Raw genomic sequence first — 15,826 nt, forward strand, 5'->3', positions numbered from 1 at the left:
TGCATAAGGTTTAAGACAAAAAGATTTAAAACGTTAAATAAAAAAGAATAGAAAACCTATTATATGATATGATATTTTTATTGTCTTCCACGAATAAAACAGCCACACCTGGCTCCTTTTGATTCCACTTTTTTTTTAATGAAAATCAATGAAATATCCATCAGAAAACTCTTCATTTACTGAGGAGTCTTCATGTTTCTTTGCAAAAAAAAGTATTTCTTGTAACAAATCCAAGATTCTTATAAGCAACAGTGAAAAATGAAACTGAAAAGATAAGCAACAACAAGAGTCGAGTGTCTTGTGATCTCAATTTTCCCCCTTTTGCAAGGACTCACCCACAAGCAAATGCGTTTCGGGTTTTGCGGATCTTTTAGTAACATGCTTGCCGGTAAAAACATAAAAGCCACCGGGTCGCCTTTTGCTTCGACGATTTCGGAGGTTCGTGAGCCAAAAGCTTGCAGTTTTTAGTGTCATGTTCCACCTTCACCCATCGTTTCCATTGAAAATTCAACGCTAGTACTATCTTGAAAGTGTCCTTCCCCCAGAGCTATAGCCGCTCGATCTCTCTCTCTCCCTCTCTCTCTCTCTCTCTTTCTCTCTCTCTCTCTCTCTCTCTCTCTCTTTCCATGTCCGTGTGTGAGTTTGGATATTTATTCTTCAATTCACGTACAGCTTGATTCCGCATGCGAAGGCAGCATACCACCGCAGCTACTTGAACGAGAGATGAAAGACAAATCCACTTTACTCCACTTTCGGCTGTTTGTCGATGAGGACCGGTCGGTGGGGACCGGTTGCCACCCGGCATGGCGTAGTATTTGCCGATCTTTTCTTCCCTGCCTTTGCCCCTTTTCGCTTTCCCGCGTGCAGAGGGTGAGGTGAGAAAATAAATGGAATGCACACACGATGGGAAAGATAAAAAGCAAATACACGCACTGTAACGACGACGACGACGAACAAGACGAGGTTGCCCGGTACGTCCGGACACGGAAGGAATCAAATTTCATTCACTCACTTCAACCCACTTGCACCGTTCGAGCATACGTGCTGCATATGAAGGCAGCAAGCAGGTGGTGGAGGTGGTGCTGGTGTTGTTGTTCGCAGATTTATGGCCAGAATGGTGCGGCACAACCCAGTCCGAAACGAAGATCCACGGTGCTGTTAATGGGTTTTAGTCTTTCTTAGATCTGCAACTCGACCTTTCTTGAGTTGGGGTTGTGTTTGCGTATGTGTGTGTGTGTGGAATGCGGCTGAAAGCATTTTGGGAAGAATGTTTAAATAGGTGCTTTCGGTGAGGTGTGTTTTTCTTCTCCTAAAGATAAAATTGTAAAATATGTTTTAAGGGGGTCTTTTCAAAGGATTTGTACGACTGAGATTTTTTTCTGCTTTTATTTGTAGGTTAGGAAAGATAAATTTGAATCATCGTGCTGTTCAACTAAAATGATTTGTGTCTTAGGATAATTTATAACCTACCTATGGGTTAAATGCAAGTATCCTGAATACTTTAACAATCATTCATTTTAGATTAGCTTTCGATAAAATATATCTTTACAAAAACATTCGCCTATCTTAGTTGAGACATTCATTAATGAATGATTTCTATATTAAATTTTCCACCCGATAATGCTACATGTGTAATTTCAAGTAAACAAAATTAATTTCTGAACTCAACAAACGAAAGTAAATGTTTTCGTAATCTCCTACAAAACGATATAACCATTTACCGGGAAAACAAAATGCTGCTATCGCCAAAGAAGAAACGTTATTTTTCTCCTGCTTTATAAACAAAAAAGCTAAAAGTGCAAATTAAAATGCTTGAATTATAGTTGTTTGACAGACACCTCCATTCCAACAGCCTAAGCGAGCCAAATTGAAACACCATTGCTAGGGATACAACCTGCCTCCCCCCCCCCCCCCCACCAGACTCCCTTAATCTGCCCTGTTAGACACATCAAAATGAGACGCAACACGATCTTCCCTTCGGATCTTTGAGCAAATCGAGGACTTACCCCGGGGCAAGAGGGCATGGCAAAAATAGCTCAAACTGATCGTGGCCATAGTTCAGCCGTACATCAGTCGAGTTGCGATCGCGAGATTTATGGAAACTGTGCAAAAACATTCTCAACCCACTCGCACGCGGGCGCTAATGGCCCCCCGAAGGTGTGGGATACAACTGAAAGTAAGATCGTCCCGGTGATTTGCCGAATTAAAAGTAAATTCCCTCACATCGAGGTAGGTCACGTCAAAATACGCACACACCGGTCACACCAGCCGTTGCACGTAAATCACGCCGCGGAACACAGCAGGGTTGGGCAGAGAAGCAAATGGAACCAGCGAGAAAACAAAAACAACTAAGGCGACATCAGCGATATATGTGTGCTTAACATTCTTCACAGTGCTGATGCTGCTCGAATGACGATTGAGCGGTGGTGGTGATGTTGAGCGAAGGAATGTTTTTGATAATTCTCATCTGCTTGTCCGACGGACGAGGCAACGGATACGGTCACACGATGGATGTCTTCACCTACCAACCTGTTCACTGGCTTAAAGTGAGCGTTAGCCAAAACGTTCGGAGCGATCCTTTCTCCTCGGTAACTTCAAACCCCCCCCCTCCCAACACACACACACGCATCCCATCCTCACCATCGTGAGAGATGCAATCCGATCGAACGGACGTCTCGGATCACGTTTCGTGTCGCGGTACACGCGGTAGAGTCCAGCAGCACACACGGTAGCACACTGCACTGCAACGTCAACGTGGGTGTCCGTATCGGGAAAGGATCTCTGTGAGGCTTCCTGCAGCGTTTCCAGCCACAGATTGTCCCCCGTACGGTTGCGATGAAAACCTACCCAGCCGGTGTAACTATATATCTTCTACCTGAGGCTGATTAAAAGTCACCGAGGGGCAGAGCACGAGCAACCCCCGGGTCGTATCGGATGTACCTAGACCCCCAGTCTGTTGCCCAGCCCAGATGTGGTGATTTGAGTGGCGAGAGGAGTGGTGAGCAACGGCACGAGATAAGCGACTGCACTTCGCGCCGTACAAGGTTCTCGATTAATATGTAAATATGGCAACGGCTTGTTACGTGAGGGCCCAGATGTCAGCCGGGTCGTTGCAAGTATGTGTTGCGATTGATTGGGTACGTCGTCGTCGACCTGCATGACACGACGAGCCGAATGTAGGCCAGCCTCACCCAACATCAGACTTTCAGAATGGGCGTACTGTTCGGGCCAATGTGCGCCTCGTTTTGTCCTCCAAAAGGTAAAGGTGTTTATCAACAATTACCACAAAAAAAGAAACCTTTTCTGTCTGGAAAGCGTTCTTTCATCTCAAAAAGCTCTTTTTCGACGATGAGATCACACTCGTCCCTTTTATGCATTCCGCAATTATATTCGGTGCTGAATAATTCGAGAACTTACAGTGAATGACGACAACCCAGCCATGTCGTGCACAATAAATGTCTTGTAACGATTTCCATCCCTCTCTATGTCTCTCTCTATTTCCACTGTTGAAGCCAAACAATCCAGAACAAAAGCATTTATTTAGTCAAATTTGATTCCGACCCCAAGAATGGGTGGTGATGGAACTCAGTCGCGCCATTCATCACAGGGCATCCTCCTCTGTGCCATTGTGCTTCGAATTATTCATAAATTCAAATCGCGCTCAAAGGCTGCAGTCGAAACAACGCGTCGATCGTCGATTCATTTGTGTTTGTCATCAACATAAAAGCGGAAGGGTTGGAGTAAAAAGAACGGCGGCGCAAGGGGAATAATTCTACCCACCCCAAAGTTCCATATTGCATCCCCAACGGTAGAATGGTTCTGGAACTAACGAAGCATCCTGCTTGAGAGTGAAGCACCCATGAGTATCTCTCTCTCCCTCGTTCTCCCTTTAAGATGACCAAACCTCCCTATCTCCTTTCGGGAACCCCGACAAGCAACGTATCATTAGAGTCGTTGCGGGAAAGGTGTATACTTTGCTCATCTTGCCCGCCACATCTCTCTGCAACCCACATTCCAACGTCTCGAAAATCAGCCAAACATGACATGGAGTGGTGCTTGCCTCCTCTCCACCGAAACAACACGGTGGTCTGATGCTGTGGTAGGGAAGGTTTTGGGGTTCGTGCCGTGCCGATGTATCGCTCTTTACGGCCCGTTTCGCTCTAATCATGCAATCGATCGCTCCTCGAAAGAAAACCTTCAATTAGACAACGGGGCTGTAAGGGTTTTATTTCGTGTATTCGTGTGTGTGTGTGTGTGTGTGTGTGTGTGTGTGTGTGTGTGTGTGTGTGTGTGTGTGTGTGTGTGTGGTGTGTGTGTGTGGTGTGTGTGTGTGTGTGTGTGTGGTGTGTGTGGTGTGTGTTGTGTGTGTGTGTGTGTGTGTGTGTGTGTGTGTGTGTGTGTGTGTGTGTATGTGTGTGTGTGTGTGTGTGTGTGTGTGTGTGTGTGTGTGTGTGTGTGTGTGTGTGTGTGTGTGTGTGTGTGTGTGTGTGTGTGTGTGTGTGTGTTGGAGTATTTTTTTCCTTTTAAAACCTGAAACCATATGGCGGAGAGCAGCGCGGATCACGCGGCTTCATCAAGCGCACGGCCTCATCTTCAATCTTCAATCGATTTTGCAAAAGCTTCCTATTTCGGTCGCGAAAACGCAGCGAATCGCGTCACGAACCGAATAAATCCACTCGATCGTGAATTGCGTGCACTTATTCCAAGCTCCGTTTTCCTCAACTACCTCCTTCCTCTTTACCTTTACGGCCTCGGCACCGCATGCCACAGACGTCATCCATCTACTGCTAGTGGTGGTGCCGGAGCCGTCGTTGTCGTCGTACTCCGTGCGTCATGCGGCGATTGTTGCTGCAGCAATTGCTCCCCAGTGTCATGGGCCTGTCGCTGGAAGGAAATGGGTGGTTTAGTGAAAATACAAAAAGAGGAAAAAACACGTCAGTGTACACTCGCTAGGAGGGGTTAAATCGTGATAAATTACTAACGTTTACATTTATCATGATGATCTAGTTTCTTCCCGTTTTAGTGTGTGTCACGCGCGTAGAACAACAGCGAACCGTTTTGTGATTTGCGAAAAAAAAAACATACACACGGCAGCTACCCGTAAAAGGGTTTCAAAGGGAACGGACGCATATACTCGCTCACAGGTCATGGGTATGATCGTGTGCACTATTAGAAAAGTGTTGTCATCCGGTTGAGGGTTGCGGAGAGTTCCCATGATCACCTTCATACCAGAGACCATTCTTCCCAAGCGGTGGCAACAAGAGGGGAGAAAAACTGACGATCAATCGAGGTGTAATGCATATTCGATTTGCTTTTTCATCAAATCCCTGCGCACATTAACTGCTTGACCATTTGATCCGTTTCGTAATCCATCATTCGCACGACCGTAACCTTGAGCTGGAGGCGAAAGGAATCCATGAGTCACCACCGGGTAAGAATCAATAGGCTTTGATTCCTACTCGTGAACAGAAAAAAATCCCGTTCACTTGTAGATAATAGCTTCAAGATCTATATAATAACCTTTTTCGCATTTACAGCATTTTTAGACAACTCAACAAGATAATCTTAAAGAAATGGCATGTTACGCCTGTTTTATTCATCCACGTACAAAAGCCAATGCGTGAATGGTGAACAGATTTTTTTTCCTTAAGCATAATACTAAATTGTTAACATTTTTTGGACAAGGTGCCTCCTTTTGTACATTTACGTCATATCTAATTGACAGCTACTGATGATTGCATTACGGGAGAACGAGTTCTTGGGTGTGAGAACTACGTTTAGGTCATCAAAACATCGAGCACATATGTAGAAATGGTGTTTCGCTTTACAAAAGTTCTGTGTATTACTTGGCTTACGCAGAATATTTTTGATCGAGCTCAATGTAAAGACAATTTGCTATAGCAGTGCACAGCTGACTAATTATGAGGTAAGGTTTAAACTATCTGGTACATCCAGCAAAAATAAACTGTAGCTTTACAGTTAGTAGCTTAGTATCTACATCTGATATCTTTATGGAACATATTCCCCATGAACCACACTCTTCAGGGAATACATGTTTGCTCTATCTGAACTCAACCCAAGACATCTGAACAGAGGACGTATCAACTGAACCATCTACAATGCCTTCTGTTGAATATGCTAAAACCCGGAAAAGTCTGAGCTGTATCATCCGGTACTATTCGAATGTCTTGACTAGGTCATATAAACTTAAGCCCGAGATTGATTGGGTAATTATAGGAGTATCTCTTTTGTCCAAACACAACTCCCTGTTGTACTCGTAATTCCTGTTTGTACAGTTTAAGCATAAATGCAATAAATTGCAACTGCTTCTATTAAAAGTTTCTTAACACATCAGTTCACCAACGAACATCAATACGTAATGAACTTTTCAAGAGCAGTGGCGGATTAACACGAGTGGAGGCCCTAATCGGTCACACGAATGTGGGCCTTTCTGAAGTGTCGAACTAGAAAAGAATTGTAAATCAAATTTATTTGTAAACGGTGGATGGGTTCCTTTTTCGGGGACCCACGCGGCCGCTTAATTTGCATAGTGCTTTATCCGCTCCTGTGCAAGAGAAGAAACAGAAATCAATTGTGATCAGTCACCTTCAATACTCATCAAAGTCAGCAATGAACGTAATCAACAGACGGAGTTATTGAAGTTTCCTAAAGGTAATGATGTCCAAAAATGAAAAAAAAAAAAACTAACGAGGATTAAACTCGCACAAGCGGATTAAAAAGCTCCCTGTAATGATACCTCTAGCAGCACACATTTTACATTCAATGGAATAAAGTATCCATCGTGATCGTTTATTAAATCGTGATCGTTTCGCAAGCCTCGGGGCAACGATTGCAATGCGAGACTTCAGCGAAAAGGTCACCCTGCACCACGTTGTCGCCAGCAACGATTAAAACGCTAAAACGATAGAACCCACGAAGAAAAACAGCTAGATAAAAAAAGGTATCATAAAAGTGGTCAAATCACCATGCCTGTTCTCAGAGCAACAACACACAAAAGACAATCCCTACTGACAACGACGACAAGGGCAACAACGGCAGCTCTTCTGAGGCTTTATCTTGATTGTCACAGCGCGACACACACGGTGCACGGACATGATAGTCGGTAGCTTGCAATACACAGCGTTAATTAAAATCTACAATCGAAGCACAACACCTCCTCTCTCCCACAGGGAATTCCGCTTGTGTCTCTATGGTCGCGGACCATTTTCATTACATTTTTACACCCCTTGGGACGGGGTAAGCAATGAAGAGAAGAAGAGTGTATGTACGTGTAATCTCTTTGCTGTTTCTGTGACTGCGGTCGGTCGGGGTTTGCGCTAATTTTCAACACCCGCCTGCCGGCAGGGCGATTGTTACTATGTGTGTGTGTGTTCAGCATCTCACACCCCCGAAACCCTTTTTCGCTTTTGCTATGGCAACGCCATCACCGTAACCAACGTAGCCCGGCACACATAGCACATCGTGCACATTCCGTTCGTCATTAATTCTATCACATCACGCCAGTGCAGCGGCAGTTGGAAATAGAAGATAATCGCCTCAGAAAGAAGAGACTTTGTTATGGTGGCTGGGTGGCGTATTACATGGGAGGGCAATGGGGATGATGAAATAAATGGTTGAAATGAAAGCACGACGGGGTATGCGAGAGTGAAGCATGTTGAGCCATCATCCACGCATCTGCCTGTGGGACGACTAGCGACCATTGTCGGCGGGAAAGGGTGGAGGCTTTAATTCGCATTATTAAGCTTGATTTATACTTTTATTTTCATTCGGTAGGAAATTGTTGTGATGTGTTTGGATTGTATGTAATATTTTTTACTCGCTGTCCCTTCCCTTCTGCTTTCGCGCACGTTTGCTCCTTGTTTCGTCTGTCTGGTTTGCTTGTACTGCAGAGAGCAATGTTTACGTAGGCTGTTTTTTTAATACGTTCAAATAAAATGGAACAGTTTCCAAATAGAACGAACTCAGGCCGCGATTGCTGGTTGCTTGTTGCTGCTCACCACTGCCGGATGCAGCTGCTAGCCATCTTGAGGATTAAGCGAAGGGCCTACACGTCGTGTCAAACGGCAAACGGACGGACACGATTACGGTCGAACAGTTTTTTCTTCTTCCTGCCCCTGATTGCGCTACATGCAAAATACAAACCATGGTGGATGTTTTCGGTACGAATGCTCCATTGCCTCCCCTTTAACACCACCTCATCCCCTCTAGCTGTGAACGGGGTGGTAATGCGTATGAAGGGTGATTGTAGTTGCTCCATCATTACTATCGCTTGCCTTGTGGCGCCTCGAAAAAGAAAAAAAAAAGATTGATTAACCCCCGTGCCGTCGGGCCGCTCGGCGTCAAGCTGTCACGGGGCAAAGACGGCGGAAAGACGGATAGACGTTATGTTTTGGTGTGTGGTTTGCGGTGCCCCCGTTCGTCGGAGTTGCCCTGTGTTCGCGGCACTATCTTGTCTGGGTCTCTTCTGGGGATTGTTTGTACGGTGAGAAGGTCAACGAGAGTTCTGGTGGCCTAATGATTGTTTAGAGGTCGAGGATGGTTTACTGCGGAATGCTTTGAGAGTGTTTTCATTTTGATTGTTGTTGTTTTCTTAGTCTGTCTGACTTAAATGCCGACCGTTTTCGCAACGGCGATCGTTTAATGGCGAGAGGGCGTAAATGAATTTGAAATTAATTCACCACCCGCTGCTGTCGGGGTCGGGGATACCATCATTAAGTACACTCAAACATTGTATCACTCCCAACCCTCCCACCTCTACTCTACTTTTTGCTGGCGGCATCGCAATTGCCTTACATTACAACTAAATCCTCGCCAAAACACCGCGGGCCGTGTTTCCGTGACCCACGAGCAGTAGTTCCGATGTGTAGCAGCGGCTTAAACTGCGCTGCGTCCATAAAACCGGCCATCGCCAAGAATGTTTGCCAGTAGTAGGCAGCTGTTTGAAGAGCATCTATGCACTCGCCGTCGTTTTATGGCTGACTGAGTGGTGCGCGTGAACTAGCGCACATTACCGCAAAGCCAACGCACAGCGCAAGGATAGCATTCGCTCGGCTTACTACACAAATGGATGGCGCGTACTACTAAGCCTCTTCTTTGTGTGTGCGTAGCGCGAAAGGAAAAGAAGAGTATCTCGAGGTTGTTGCAAACTACTGCCACCCCCCTCCCCCCTGCGAAACATGCGAAAGGAACTCCAAAGCTAGCGCTTTTTTTCCGTCTGTGCTTTATCAACCACTTCGTCGATTGTTTGCGGAGCATTAAATTCGATTAGGTAATTAATGGCCTTATTTATGGCCTCGCAGCTACGACGATTAGCTCCTCATCTCCCCCTCCTCACACAGCCACTGTGGATGGGTGCGCAAAGTTATGTTACGCGCCGCGGCCGTGTTATTGGCGTGTTTCACCTGCGTTATTGTTTCACCGCGCGCAATGCTAAATGTGTGAGGGTACGCTTTAAAAGTGCGCCGTTTGAAAGTGGGGCTCTCCATCGAAATGGTGTTGTTGTTGCTAACTGTTCAGATGTGTTGTATACTTCTTTATTATTGTTTTTTTTTTTTGCTGCCGTACTTTGTACAACTTTGATTGCATTTTTCGCATTTGTAGCGCTAGCGTTTGCAGATTTTGATCTTTCCGGCGTGGTTAGTGCATCGGTCTGAGCAGTGAATGACTTTACTCATCGGCACCTTTCTTGCTTGCTTGTCTGCTTACCTGCCCTTGCCCTCAGTTGTCGAGGGAAAAGCAACATGATTGTGCAAATCGATTAACAGATCGCAAATTGATCGGTTCGGGCTAATGGTAACAGTGTTTAAAATGCACACAACACTGACCAAATCCGCTCAACGATCTGAAGGTGCATGTTGCACTTTGTTGAGCACAACAGTGTCGATTGAACGGTTGTTTGGTGTACGTGTGTGAGGACGGTCGAGTTACAACATAAACTGCAGTATTGAAAATACGATTAAAAACATTTTGTCAAAATTTAAAATAATGCAAAACGTTAGCTTGGAAGCCGACCATACTCGTGGGTTAGTGAAGGACACTTTGGTAAGATATTTTTGTTATGCTGTTAAATGATATTAGTTCTTTGCATTCGCTATGGTTTAATCAATTGTGTAACTCCCGACGGATCCCAACTGTTTCTACAGGAGAGCACAATTGCGTTTGCGAAAATTGCATGCGAAATTCCATAAAGAAACAACGTTCAAAATATGAAACCATATTTTCTGCGTAATGTTTGAATACGATTTACATGGTTGTAAAACATATATAAAAGCTATTCTCACTCCATTCTTTCTTGAGCGGTAACCTGGCCCTATTGATTACAAAATCTTACTTTTAATAATACCATTATACTTTTTAATAATACCATTATTCCAATGGATTTTAAATGCATTTTTATATCATTCTAGTTTACAATTAAACATCTCAAACTAATGATCTAAGATATGAACTATTGGTTTACATAAAAAGCACGATTTCTTTTTACATTTTGAGTGTGCGACTGTCACATCAAATAAAAATTAAAATGAACAGTTTTTCTGCATTCATACAATCTAGTGAACAAATTTTATTTTTAAACGAAGAACTATGCGTATTTCGCTCAAAGTTATTTTTCTTGTTGCATTGTATTTACTTTCATTTTAAGTAAATAAAATTGAAATACCACTTTTTCATACTGCTTTAGTTTCTATAAAAAACAACTTCAGCCTAATTTAAATAGCATACATGAGCTAAAAAAGTTGCATATTAAGTATAGCAATAAGCTTTTCTTTTTCAGAAATATTTTCTTTGCGGACCACAGGTTGGAGAACACTGTTGTACAGGATAAGTTTGAGTAAAAATATCCCAGTCGTTGCCTTTCAATGAAAATAGCGGATATGTATGAGCATTTACTAAATAACATGTAAGCGAGCCGATAAAAAGGCAAGAACAGACAAAAAGGCACTTTGGAGACGCCGGGGATTGAACCCGGGACTTCTCACATGCGAAGCGAGCGCTCTACCACTGAGCTACGTCCCCATCGATGTCTTTCTGCTGCTTAAACGCATATAAAAGCTACGCGTCGCTCCCTACGTGCTTCTTCCCACCAACGACACATGCTGTTAAGCGCGCGGGCACTTTTGCTCTCGTAACCTACCTTTTTCGCCCTCTTCTTTCGCGCGGGGCAGTAGTACACATCCGCGCGATACGCGCGCTCGTTACGTTCATTCATAACAAGCTAGCGGTGTCGCTGCATAGGGTGGGTGGTAGCAAGAGAAAACAAGGAGGACACACAACAGTGCACGAGGGAGGGGTGGTTGAAGTTCGCGGTCCGTCCGTCGTCGGGTGAGTTGGGTTGGCGAATGACTGTTGGTGGGTTTGGGAGGTGGGTTGGGCAGCGGGACTCTCTTCACTCCGCGTGGGGTCGGTTTATTTTTAGTCGATCGCTGTGAGGCGTTGTCGCGACGTTCTACTCTCTGTGTCTACCGTTCTTTCCGTTTGCTTTCCGCCGGCGTTCGGTCCGGCATGTGTGTGTGTGTGTAATTTCGGTACGATCAAAGGCGGAGCGCTTCGAACAAATCACCTTTAATTCATCCGGTTCCTATACGCTCCGTCCATGGAGAAGCGAACAAAAAAACGTCCGGGCGTTGTTCGTTGTTGCGGCAAACGGAAGCTTTAAATCCCACCCTGGTGGTTCTTCGCATCGACACTAGAAAATGTACACACAAATGCACACTGCACTTGTTGGTGGACAAGTGGACATTTTGCAAAACCGTAGCCCGTCTCCGTCTGGTATTGTGATTATGCGCTTATTGTGATTAGCAAACATGACGGTTTCGTCCCCTCAGACTGCCAAAAACCGAAGCTGAGCTTTTCACATTTCTCTTTCCCACACCACAATGGCTCCACACAAAATTACATCGCTAATTGATAAAGAATATGCTATTGTGCACTTCGGTTGAGCGTGTGTGATGCACAAACTGTCCACGGCGGCCAGCGAATCAACGGAAAAACGAAAAATTAAGCTCATTTAGTGTGATGTTTGGTGGGGAACCTGAGGAACTGTGTTCCCACTTCTCCTCCTTCTTTACCATCCACCCGCTCACTCAACCCAAAGGGGTGTGAAGAACGTGCGCGTGGAATGGGAGGCAAGAAGAGGAGATGGCCACGAAGCGGGCGGGTGCGAGCGCGCGCTAACCGAAAGAACTCATCACGAAAACGGCTGATTATCGCTAAATGAGTGCTGCATTTAAAGGCAGCAAAAAGGGAGGTTTAATTAGTTTTTAATTGCATTTTCCAATTCTAGTCGATGGTGCGTCGCCATCCGCCCGGTTTTGTTATGCTCGTGTTGACTCCTCGGGGGATAATCTCAGGGTTCGCACGATTTCCGAACGAGCGGCTGCGACTTAACGAACGGCATGTGAAGCACGGACTGAACAGACGAAAAAAACCCACACCTCCCCATTCATTGCATGCGGAGTGGAAGAGGGAGAAGGAAAACCATACCCGGACAACCCGGATCGTCGTCGCAAGGGCCAATTTAAAAGGCCGACCGAATGGCAGCGATTAAGAAAATGCTGCAAACACCATCATTAGGAAAGGAACGAAATGAATGCGCTAGTGGTCCTCCCGGGGTGTTTGCGCCTTGGGTATCGGTGTATGTGTGCAGGCGTATGTGTTTGTGTGCGCATGACAATTGAGAGACCCTTTCCTCTACCTTCCACAGGGCGCGGAAGAGCGGAGAAACGTTTCAAGCATATAATTGCATCAACAATGAACAAAGCCCCGCGTGTGCGTGCCTCATTTTGCTTTAAATTTTATTAAACGAAGCAGCAACTCATTTCAATTCTATTATTCATCAAGCCCGTCCGTGCAACGGGGATCAGCCGGAAACGGAACAGGCACGGCGAGTGAACCCCGAGGGGGACTTTTTTGATTGGAAACACTCGAATTGCAATTTTGTTCCATGTTCCGCGTGGCCAACAGAACCGAAATCATTCGGAAAACCTCACCCCGAACACATCAACAATATCGGCGGGCGGCTGTCAGGCGGCGCTCGCAACTGGGTAATAAAAATAGAAGACACCGAAGCGAAAAACCAACCGAAAAAACGAAAACACAAAAACAAAAGAGAAACAATCTTTCCGTACCATTTAGGGGCTGGTCATAAAATCTAGCTAAAATTGGCTATAAATTCCACCTTAAATCGGCACTTCTTCTCGGGGGCCCCAAAAGCAGTATAATCCTCTCTTGGGCGAACGATGGCGTCGCACACACAGAAACACACACACTCTCACTCCTTTCCTTGGGGCTGACTTGTACCGCGCTGCTTGCCAACCCATTTCCGTGCTTTGTTTTGGATGGTGAAGAAAATTGCTCCTCAGTTTTACCAAACCTTCCGTCCCTCACCCCTGCCGCTCCGAATTGCTTTTGTCTCTGTCTGTGTGATTTCCCTCCCCCCAGTGGGAGGAATCGTTCGTGCAGATGCTTCACAGGGCGGCAGTTGTTTTTCGCTCGTTTCATTGCAATATTTGCCATTTTATGTCAATTGCTGTTTTCGAAACAACGACTAACCGCCCCACGACTCGCCGGTCGGCCGTCAGTCCCTTTTTCCCTTCAAAGCGATCGATTTTTCGAGCGAGGAAAGGAAAAAAGCAAGGCCATCAAACGGATGTCGTTAAAAATTGCAAGAGCCAGCCGGCCGGTTCTATGCTTCCACCCACTACGACCACCCTCATAACCCCCCCCCCCCCTCGCCCATGTCTGTTGGTTCCCCGGTAGAGCATTCACGAACATTTTAATTTTTAATGTCTCAAACTTTGGCCGTCATATCCCTCCACCCCCGGTTTGTTTTTGTTTTTCTTTACTGCTCGTTTTTTGTGTCACCTTTGGTGGGGCTTTGGTGCATTTTTCTGACACCTTCAGGTTTGCCGTCTGTCGCTCACGTATCACACGCTGCGGCGAGAGGAGGAGGAATTTTGCGATATCAAGCACGGCAAAGTTGTACAATTGAAGTTTCATTTTGCGAAACAAAGACATGGCACACACAGAGGAAGCAAGGGCAAGGTTTGTCTTTGAAACAGTATTTGTCACCGTGTGTGATTTACAGTAATAATTGAAAGTGGGGCCCGTTTGAACCCCGTGCAGCGCGAAACCAAAGTCATTCGAGATTGATTGAACACCGACCCAACCTCCTGGAATGGCTGGCTTACGCTTTCCGGCGGCGGTGACAACGGACTACATCTTTGGATTCATTTTTTTTGCTCCTTTCAGGCGTTTGTGGCACTGACAGTCGATCGCGCGCGGGTCAAGCGTAACGAAGGTTTTAATTCCGGGGACAACCACTGATCCGAACGATAAACAATGCGATTAACGGCTTGGTTGTAGAGTAGGGTTTTCCAATCCCTTTCTTGGTCCCTGGGCTTTGAGTCTGGGGCATGCGGCAGGTAAGGGACGAGGGACGCTGAGATTTAAAGCAAATAATACCCTTGCATGTATGAATATATTTCTTCCCTCTTTGTTTGGTTGCTTGGAAAGAAGATTCATCGCCCCATTCGCAAAAAAAACCCATTGTTGTCGGCTTTTAGGAACTATTCATATAAATATGAGCCTGCCAGACGTCACGTCACGAAGGGAGTGTGAGAGAGAAAGAGAGTGTGTAGCACTGGGAGGTAAAGAAAGTGGCATAAAAGTTGCAAAGTGTTGTCCCCTCGGGGGTGGAAGAGAGTAACGTAGCAGCAGCTCTCCCGGGCAGGCGGGAATGCGGGCCGACGAAAAAACAAAAACTCAAGCAAACGATACCCGGGGATCGAGAACAATGGAACCATAACACATTTTTGCCGCATTATCTTTTGCCCATGGCCCGATGGCCCGATGCTCTTCGGCATCGGTTGTGTGTGAGTGTGTGTGGGGTGAAAAATGCCACTTCCAAAACATCCCATGCCTGTCCCAAAATATTCAGATCGGATCAGAAACTCGAGCGTCGAACCGATTTTCTAAAGAAAACTGCAACTGTGCCCACCGTTGCTGTTGTCGGTGCACAGTGAAGGTGCGATTGAAAATCTATCATTAATTTTCTTCCTGCGCTTGCCTTTCTGCAGAGAAAAGCGATCCTTTTGGCACTGCAGGAATGCCCGGACAGAGATAAAACTTCACCGAAGAAAGAATTTCCGTCGTACGTGCACGGCACGGAGCAGTACCAATAGGGCGCACATGGCACCTAGGGCCTTTTTATCCGCGCAGTATAAGAAAATGGACCGAACCAGACGACCCAACCATGGTCGATAATGTGTGTGTGTGTGTGTGTGCAATGCTCGTTAATTCTCTCTAATTTATCACAGACCATCTTGAACTTTCCTATTTCCCCATTGCTGTATATTTCTATTCCTAGGCCTCCGCTCTGGAGCATCCGGGTCGAATCGTCCCAGTCTCGTATAGGAAGAAACGAAACGATCTCCGACTGCTTTTCATGCTTTTCATTGTTTCCGCTTGCTGGGAGGAAAAGAATAAACCTAGGTACGGTGGCGAAGCTGCTCTAAAATTGCCCTCAAGGATGTTTCCTCCATGCCATTTTTTCGTGGGGGTTTGTTCTCCTAATTACAGAGCAGTGTGGCATTGTGGAAACGTCCCGAAACGCTCGCCCATCGATTAATGGTCCCATTTTGGCACGGTTGCCGATTCCGATGCGTACGGTTACGAACGGAATGGGGAACTGCTGTGAACAGCTGATCGAGCGATGGGTTGGCTTGCCGTTTATTAAATGTTTCCTTCCCGCACAGTTTGAGTGAAGTTTTTTTTTTGTCCTGTCCAAATCGAAGCGGACATGATT

At 45.7% G+C, this 15,826-nt stretch overlaps 1 non-coding gene across 1 annotated transcript; it reads right to left on the minus strand.

The window, feature by feature from the left end:
- Nucleotides 1-10,965: 10,965 nt before the first annotated feature.
- Trnaa-cgc lies at nt 10,966-11,037 on the minus strand. Its single transcript has one exon. It is a non-coding gene; the product is annotated as a tRNA-Ala (tRNA).
- Nucleotides 11,038-15,826: the final 4,789 nt, after the last annotated feature.

Source organism: Anopheles merus, chromosome 2R (genome assembly GCF_017562075.2).
Source record: "Anopheles merus strain MAF chromosome 2R, AmerM5.1, whole genome shotgun sequence".
In the NCBI taxonomy this organism is placed as follows: domain Eukaryota; kingdom Metazoa; phylum Arthropoda; class Insecta; order Diptera; family Culicidae; genus Anopheles; species Anopheles merus.